The sequence below is a fragment of the Macaca thibetana genome, chromosome 12 (assembly GCF_024542745.1).
Source record: "Macaca thibetana thibetana isolate TM-01 chromosome 12, ASM2454274v1, whole genome shotgun sequence".
Classification (NCBI taxonomy): Eukaryota; Metazoa; Chordata; class Mammalia; order Primates; family Cercopithecidae; genus Macaca; species Macaca thibetana.
The window spans coordinates 59,801,492-59,811,424 of NC_065589.1; the positions used below are offsets into that span (position 1 = coordinate 59,801,492).

A 9,933-nucleotide genomic window follows, 5' to 3' on the forward strand; every position below is an offset into this window, starting at 1 on the left:
ATTTTTGTTTGTTTTGAGGCAGGGTCTCACTCTGTCACCCAGGTTGGAGTGTAGTGGCATGATCATAGCTCACTGTACCCTCAACTTCCTGGGCTGTAGTGATCCATCCACCTCATCCTCCCAAGTATCTGGAACCACAGGCATTTGCCACTATGCCTGGATAATTTTTTTTATTTTTAGTAGAGATGAGGCTTCACCATTTTGCCCAGGTTGGTCTCAAACTCCTGAGCTCAAGTAATCTTCCCACCTCAGGCTCCCAAACTGCTAGGATTACAGGCATGGGCCACCATGCCCAGCCTATGATTTTCTTAATAACATTTTTTCTCTATCTTACTTTATTGTAAGAATATGGAATACATATAACATACAAAATATATGTGTAATTTTTGTGTGTACCTGGCGGTATATACCTATAGTCCCAGCTTCTTGGAAGGCTGAGACAGGAGGACAGCTTGAGCCCTGGAGTTTGAGTCTAGCCTGGGCAACATAGCAAGACCCCATGCCCTGGAAGAAAAAAGTTATACATGGATTTCCTACTGTGGAGGGAAGGGTTGGCTCCTGCAATACCCACCTTGTTCAAGGGACAACTCTATTATTAAGTAAATTCGCACATTTAATAGAAGAACTGAATTGTGGAAAGAGGAGAATGAAACTTTAGAGAATGGAAGCAATTAAACAGACTTTCTATCCTACCAGAATGATATTCAAGTAGAATAATACTCAAGTGGAAAGAGCAAAGGCAAGTTGCATTATTGGTGTTCTTTACTTCTAACTTTGAAGGATTTATCACTGTGTAGATAACAAGCATCAACAAAATCAGATTTATATGCAGTATTCTTATATTAAACACCATTTGTATTGATAGTTAGATTCTCAATAAATATTTCTACAGTATTAATTGCTATAGCAAGATGGTGAAATAGAACTCTCCAGCAATCATCCCCGCTACAGAAACACCAAATTGAACAACTATCTACACAAGAAAGCACTTTATAAAAAACAAAAAACAGGTGTTCTATCAAAGTACCTAGTTTTAACATCATATCAGGGAAAGAGGCACTGGAAAGGGTACGAAAGACTTGAATTGCGGATACCACTTCTCCCCCATCCCTTGGCAGTGACTGTGTCACCTCTAGAGAGAATCTGTGTGCTTGGGAAAGAGAGAGCACAATGACTGTGGAACTTTGCATTGGAACTCAGTGCTGCTCTGTTACAGCAGAAAGCAACATAAGGCAGGATTCAGTTAGCGCCCACTAAGAGACACTTCCCATCTGGCTAGGGCTGGTCTGCCCAGTGGTCAGAATCTGAGTTTCAGCTAGCCCCACCACCATGGGCTAAAGTGCTAGGGGGTCCTAAATAAACTTGAAAGACAGTCTAGGGCATAAGGACTATGATTCCAGGGCAAGTCCTGGTGCTGTGCTGGGCTTGGAGCCAGTAGACTTAGGGTGGTGCTACCTAGTGAGACACCAGCTGGGGCTGTCAAGAGAGTACTTGCATCACCCATCCTTTAACCCTAAGCAGTGCAGATCATAGCTTCAAGAGATTCCTTCCTTCAGGACCTAGCTCCTAGACATTTCTAGACACACTCTGGGTCAGAAGGGAACCAACTTCCTTGAAAGGAAGAGCCCAGTCGTAGAAGGATTTATCACCTGCTGACTAACAAGCCCTTGGTCCTTGAATAAACATCAGTGGTACTCAGCCAGTAATCACCATGGGACTTGGGTAAAATCCAGGGCCATGCTGGCTTCAGGAATGACACAGCACATTCCCAGCTGTGGTGGCCATGGAGACAGACTCCTTCTGCTTAAGGAAAGAAGAGGAAAGCATAAAGGGGACTGTGTCTTGCAGCTTGGGTACCAGCATGGCCACAGTTGGGCAGAGTGCAAAGTGAACTCCTAAGGTTCCTGATTCCAGGCCTTGGCTCCTGGATAGCATTTCTGGGCCCACCCTGGGGCCACAGGAGAGCACACTGCCCTAAAGGGAGAGACTCAGGCCTGGCAGCATTCACCACAAGCTGACTGAAGAGCCCCTGGGCTTTGAGTGAACATTGGCAGTAGCCAGGCGGTACTCACTGTGGGCCTGGAGCAGTGGTGGCCATGAGGAGTGACTATTTCTGCATGAGCAAAGGAGAGGTAATAGTAGGAAGGTGATGATATGGTTTGGCTTTTTGTCACCACCCAAATCTCATCTTGAATTGTAATGCCATAATCCCCATGTGTCGCATGAAGGACCCAGTGGGAGGTAATTGAATAATAGGGGCAGTTTTCCCCCATACTGTTCTCATAATAGTGAGTGAGTTCTAGTGAGATCTGATGGTTTTATAAGGGGCTTCCCCCTTCGCTTGGCATTCATTCACTTCTCTCCTACCGCCATGTGAAGAGGTGCTTTCCACTATGATTTTAAGTTTCCTGAGACTTTGCCAGCCATGCAGAACTGTGAGTCAATTAAACCTCTTTTCTTTAAAAAATTACCCAGTCTTGGGCAGTTCTTTATGGCAGCGTGAGAACAGACTAATACAGAAGAACTGTGTCCCGTGGGTTGGCTGCCAGCTCAGCCACAGTAGAAACACCCTTAAAGACACTCATAGACTGAAAGTAGAGGAATGGAAAGATATTCCATGCAAATCAAAACCAAAAAAGAGCACGAGTAGTGGCTATATTTATATCCGACAAAATAGATTCCAAGACAAAATATATAAAAAGAGACAAAGTTACCATGTAATGATAAAGGAGTCAATTCAACAAGAGGATATTACAATCGTAAGTGTATATGTACCCAACACTGGAGCACCCAGATATATGAAACAATTATTACTAGAGGTAAAGAGGGAGATAAATCCCAATACAATAATAGCTGGAGACTTCAACACCTCACTTTCAGCTTTGGGCAGATAATCCAGACAGAAAATCAACAAAGAAACATTGGATTTAATCTGCACTGTAGACCAAATGGACCTAATAGGTATTTACAGGACATTTTAGCCAACAGCTGTAGAATCACATTCTTGTCCTCAGTACTTAGATCATTCTCAAGGATAAACCATATGTTAGGCCACAAAACAAGTTTTTAAAAATTCAGAAAAACATTGAAATCACATCAAGTGTTTTTTCTGACTAGGAATGCTATAAAACTGGAAATCAACGGCAAGAGGAACTTTGGAAACTACATGAATACCTGGAAGTTAAATAATATGCTCCTGAATGACCAGTGAGCCAATGAATAAATTAAGAAGATAATTTAAAATTTTCTAGAAATAAAAGAAAATGGAAACACAACTTACTAAAACCTATGGGATACAGTGAAAGCAGTACTAAGAGGAAAGTTTATAGCAATCAGCACCTACAACAAAAAAATAGAAAAACTTCAAATAAAAAACCTAACCATGCATCTGTAAAAACTAGAAGAGCAAGAGCAAACCAAACAAAAAATTAGTAGAAGAAAATAAATACTAAATATTCGAGCAGAAATAAATGAAATGGAAATGGAAAAAATACAAAAGATCAATAAAATAAAAAGTTGTTCTTTGAAAAGATAAACAAAATTGACAGACTTTTAGTCAGACTAACATTCTGGGTCAGAGTTCCCTTCTGACGTAGAGTGTTTCTAGAATAAGAGAGAGAAGACTAAATAAACAAAATCACAGATAGAGGAGACATTACAACTGATACCCCAGATATTCAAAGGATCATTAGAGACTACTATGAGCAACTGTATGCCAATAATTGCAAAACCTAGAAAAAATGAAAAACATCCTAGAAACATACAACCTACTGAGACTAAACCATAAAAAAATCCAAAACCGGAATAGACCAATAACAAGGAATGAGATCAAAGCCATAATAAAAAGTCTGCCAGCAAAGAAAAGTCCAGGACCCTGTGGCTTTTCTCCTGAATTTTATAAAACATTTAAAGCAGGACTAAAATCAATCCTACTCACACTATTTTGAAAAACAGAGGAGGAAGCAATATTACCAAATGTATTCTATGAGGTTAGTATTACCCTGATACCAAAATCACACAAAGACTCACTAGAAAAAAGCTGGAAGCATTCCCTTTGAAAACCGGCACAAGACAAGGATGCCTTCTCACCACTCCTATTAAACACAGTATTGGAAGTTCTGGCCAGGGAAACCAGGGAAGGAAATAAAGGATATTCAAATAGGAAGAGAGGTAGACAAATTGTCTCTGTTTGCAGATGACATGAGGGTATAGTTAGAAAACCCCATCATCTCAGCCCAAAACCTCCTTAAGCTGATAAGCAACTTCAACAAAGGCTCAGGATACAAAATCAATGTGCAAAAATCACAAGCATTCCTATACACCAATAACAGACAAACAGAGAGCCAAATCATGAGTGAACTCCCATTCACAATTGCTACAAATAAAATAAAATAAAATAAAATAAAATGGAAATACCTAGGAATACAACTCACAAGGGATGTGAAGGACCTCTTTAAGGAGAACTACAAACCACTGCTCAAGGAAATAAGAGAGGACACAAACAAATGGAAAAACAGTCCATGCTCATGGATAAGAAGAATCAATATTGTGAAAATGGCCATACTGCCCAAAGTAATTTGCAGATTCAATGCTATTCCCAACAAGCTACCACTGACTTTCTTCACAGAATTAGAAAAAAACTAATTTAAATTTCATATGGAAAAAAAACAAAGCTCATATAGCCAAGACAATTCTAAGCAAAAAGAGCAAAGTGTAGGCATCACATTACCTGACTTCAAACTATATACCACAAGGCTACAGTAACCAAAACAGCATGGTACTAGTACCAAAACAGATATATAGACCAATGGAACAGAACAGAGGCCTCAGAAATAATGCCACACATCTACAACCATCTGATCTTAGACAAAGCTGACAAAAACAAGCAACGAGGAAAGGATTCCCTATTTAATAAATGGTGCTGGGAAAACTGGCTAGCCATATGCAGAAAACTGAAACTGGATCCCTTCCTCACACCTTATATAAAAATTAACTCAAGATGGATTAAAGACTTAAGCTTAAGACCTAAAACCATAAAAACCCTAGAAGAAAATCTAGGCAATACCATTCAGGGAATGGGCATGGGCAAAGACTTCATTACTAAAACACCAAAAGTAATTACAACAAAAGCCAAAATTGACCAATGGGATCTAATTAAACTAAAGAGCTTCTGCACAGCAAAAGAAACTATCATGAGAGAGAATAGGCAACCTACAGAATGGGAGAAAATTTTTGCAATCCAGCCATCTGACGAAGGGCTAATATACAGAATCTACAAGGAACTTCAACAAAAATATACAAAAAAAAAAAAAAAAAAAAAAAAAAAACCTCATCAAAAAGTGGGTGAAGGATATGAACAGACACTTCTCAAAAGAAGACATTTATGTGGCCAACAAACATATGAAAAAAACGCTCATCATCACTGGTCTTTAGAGAAACGCAAATCAAAAGCACAATGAGATACCATCTCATGCCAGTTAGAATGGTGATCGTTAAAAAGTCAGGAAACAACAGATGCTGGAGAGGATGTGGAGAAATAGGAACGCGTTTACACTGTTGGTGGGAGTATAAATTAGTTCAACTATTGTGGAAGACAGTGGGGCAATTCCTCAAGGATCTAGAACCAGAAATACCATTTGACCCAGTAGTTCCAGTACTGGGTATATACACAAAGGATTATAAATCATTCTACTATAAAGACACATGCACACATATCATTATTGCCACACTCTTTACAACAGAAAAGACTTGGAACCAACCCAAATGCCCATCAATGATAGATTGGATAAAGAAAATGGCATATATACACCATGGAATACTATACAGCCATAAAAAAGAATGAGTTCATGTCCTTTGCAGGGACATGGAAGAAGCTAGAAACCATCATTCTCAGCAAACTAACACAGAAACAGAAAACCAAACAACAAATGTTCTCACTCATAAGAAGGAGTTGAACAATGAGAACATATGGACACAGGGAGGGGAATATCACACACTGGGGCCTGTCGAGGGGTGGGAGGTAAGGGGAGGGATAGCATTAGGAGATATACCTAATGCATGTGGAGCTTAAAACCTAGATGACAGGTTGAAGGGTGCAGCAAACCACCCTGGCACATGTGTACCTATGTAACAAACCCCCAAGTTCTGCACATGTATCCCAGAACTAAAAGTATAATAATAATAAAAAGGACACATGAAAAAAGAAAACTATTGACCCATATCCCTGATGAACATTGATATATACCCAAAAGAAAGGAGATTAGTATATCAAAGAGATATTTGCATTCCCATGTTTATTGTGACACTATTCACAACAGCCAAGATTTGGAAGCAATCTAAGTGTCCATCAATAGATAAATGGATAAATAACATGTAGTACATATACATAATGGAGTAGTATTCAACCATAAAAAAGAATGAGATCTCGTCCTTTGGAAAAACATGTATAGAACTGGAGAACATTATGTTAAGTCAAATAAGGCTGGCACAGAAAGACAAACTTCACATGTTCTCCCTCCTTTGTGGGAGCTAAAAATTAAAACAATTGAATACAGGGAGATAGCAGAATGATGGTTACCAGAAGCTGGAAAGAATATTGGGGACATGAAGGGGAGAAGTGTGATGGTTAATGGGTATTAAAATATAGCTACATTTAATAAGATCTAGTATTTGATAGCATAACAGGGTGACTACAGTCAACAATAATTTATTGTACATCTTAAAATAACTATTACTGAAATATTTGTAACACAAAGAAATTATAAATGCTTGAGATAATGGATACCCCATTTACCCTGATGTGACTATTATTTATTTATTTATTTATTTTTAAGACAGAGTCTCACTCTGTTGCCCAGGCTGGAGTCCAGTGGTGCAATCTTGGCTCACAGCAACCTCTGCCTCCCGGATTCAAGTGATTCTTCTGCCTCAGCCTTCTGAGTTGCTAGGAGTACAGACGCCCACCACCACGGCTGGCTAATTTTTGTATTTTGAGTAGAGATGGAGTTTTACCATCTTGGTCTGGCTGGTCTCTAAACCTAACCTCAAGCGATCTACCCTTGGCCTCCCAGAGTGCTGGGATTACAGGCGTGAGCCACTACGCCTGACCTCCTGACATGATTATTATGTATTGTATGTTTGTATCAAAGTATCTCATGTATTCCATAAATATATATGCCTACTATGTACCCATAAAAATTAAAAAGAAAATAATTGGTTATAAATTATAGGCTGAATCAGTCTGGATCCAATCTGGAGAGATAAATCACACAATAGTTTGATCAGAGAGAGTTTAATATAATGATTTATTAACTGTAATGGGACTGAAGTAATGAGGGATTGTCTAAAAACAAAGAAGTAAAAAGAATTCTAAATATAGGAATAGCAGCTATAAAAAGCAGCCACTCACTCCTAGGGCTAAGATAAAACATTCAAGGAAGAAAGGGGTAGAGCCTGACCAGTAAATGAAAAATAAATTAGCCGGGCGCGGTGGCTCACGCCTGTAATCCCAGCACTTTGGGAGGCCGAGGCGGGCGGATCACGAGGTCAGGAGATCGAGACCATCCTGGCTAACACGGTGAAACCCCGTCTCTACTAAAAATGCAAAAAATTAGCTGGGCGAGGCGGCGGGCGCCTGTAGTCCCAGCTACTCGGGAGGCTGAGACAGGAGAATGGCGTGAACCCGGGAGGCGGAGCTTGCAGTGAGCCGAGTTCGCGCCATTGCACTCCAGCCTGGGCGACTAAGCGAGACTCTGTCTCAAAAAAAAAAAAAAAAAAAAAAAAGAAAAATAAATTAAAGATAATAATAAAGGGAGAGGGACTGCATGTCGAAATACCAGTCTTATTATTTAACATTGTCCCCATCCCTAACACTTGGACAGAGTGAAGTCATGAGTCACTGGATTGCTGAGTTGTTGACCAACAGAACTTACTGAAACTGTACCTTCTAAGATGCCAAGTGTTGAAAATGGCTGTCTTGTGCATATAGTCTTTTTACCCCTGGCTGCCACATAATGGGCCTTGGGCCTGGAATACTTCCTAATGGAGAGAGAGTCTTCCTAGCCTGTACTGGGTTTATCGCCTTGCATGGGATTACATTTCCCTATTTTAGATACAATATGTACTCCTTTGTTCTGCTTAAGCACATTTATCACTGGCCCTCAGGCATGTCCCCAGATTTCTATATTTCACATCCCATTGGGGAGACGGTCAGGGTCTTTCTACTGCAGCAGAAAGTGAGGTGTATGCAGTTACACAACCCGTGTTGACTTAGAATGAATCCACTCTTCCTTTCCTCTTGCTGTAAATAAACACTGTACCACTTGAGCCTGGTGTAGCTATGGTCTGTTCTCCGTGGCCTCAAATCATGCATTGGTCTCTTCCCTGGGTAATGCTTACATGCCTTTTAACTGTGACCACACAGCTTGGCCACTCAGTGAACGGTGTAACACCAGGCAAAGCTGTTGACAGAGGGTGTTTCAACAGAGGTGCTCTGCTACAAAACTACCTCAGGGTGTTATCTGGAAAAGCTGCTAGCCGGGGTGGCAGTGGAGGGAGGGGGCGGTGCTGCAGATGCCAAGTGCTGGAGAAGCCACCTGCACAATAGGACCAAATGGTGAAGTTGTGAGTACTGTATGATCCTGACACTGGGAAAATCGTCTGTACTGAAAACTTGACAAGCAAGCACAACAGAACCAAGTAGAAAAACCCCTCCCCTTCAACACAGAATCTTCTACTGACAAAGTGTGACATCATTCCAGCTGTCAAAGGAAAAACGTTTCAAGGGCAAATCGCCACTTTTGCAGAGTGGCCAATAAAGAGTGGACTTGGAGTTGACAGACAATAAATTGATCATTAGCACATAAATAGTTGTTCTTTTATATCTAGAGTGAAGGCAAAATCCTATTATACTGGATACTCTTGCTGGTTATGTAATCAGTTTTTTAACTTTTAAATAATTTGATAGACTTTACCGTAGAAAAAGGGCACAGATACTTGCTGCTGTTTGGGGTTCTGTGTGGATCCTGTTTTAGACCTATCATTCCAAACTGCCATCTTCATGCACTGTCAGAACATGGCTACACACCACACTGTGGGTCATCTGCCAGAGCTTCAACTGTCATCTTCAATAGGTAGCTTATTGTTGTAACAACATGTATCCTTTTTTTCCCTTCCTTCCTCCCTTCCTCCTAAAAAGCGATTTTTGAATTCCTGATATGATACACATGCATTTTTATATGCTTGCTGTAGATAAACAACATAGTTAGGGAAGGGGACAATTTTAAATAAAGTGGTCAGGGAAGGCTTTACTAAGTAGGTAACATTCAAACAGAGATCTGATATCTCTAGGGGAAAAGTGCTCCAGGTAGAGGGAACAGCAGGGGTGAAGGGAGACCTTGGTTATGTGTTTTCAAGGAACAGCAAAGAGGCCAAGGGGTTTGAAGCAGAGAGAGGAAGAAAGCAGTCAGCAATGAAGTCAAAGATATAACAGCCTGTTTGCATGAGCGTGGGAGGCACATGCTTCACTATGTACAAATAATCTCAATGCAGTAATGGTTAGAATGTAGGGTAATTTAATCTGACAGTAATTCAGCATCTTCTCTTAACTTAAATAAGGTGTTCTATTGAATTTTCATTGCCAATTTGTCCACAGTGATGCCAATTATAAACTCTTACTTTAGCTTTTCTTTTTTGTGTTTTGAGACAGTCTCGCTCTGTCACCTAGGCTGGAGTGCAGTGGCGCAATCTCAGTTCACTGCAACCTCTGCCTCCCAGGTTCAAGCGATTCTCCTGCCTCAGCCTCCCAAGTAGCTGGGACTATAGGCATGTGCCATCATGCCCGGCTAATTTTTTTTTTTTTTTTTTTTTTTTTTTGTATTTTTAGTAGAGACAGGGTTTCACCATATTGGCCAGGCTGCTCTTGAACTCCTGACC

At 40.3% G+C, this 9,933-nt stretch overlaps 1 protein-coding gene across 1 annotated transcript in view; it reads right to left on the reverse strand.

Moving 5' to 3' along the window:
* Positions 1-9,933, reverse strand: part of NUP35 (nucleoporin 35) — a 283,449-nt gene that overhangs the window by 54,901 nt on the left and 218,615 nt on the right. The gene's annotated exons all lie outside the window — the stretch shown is intronic.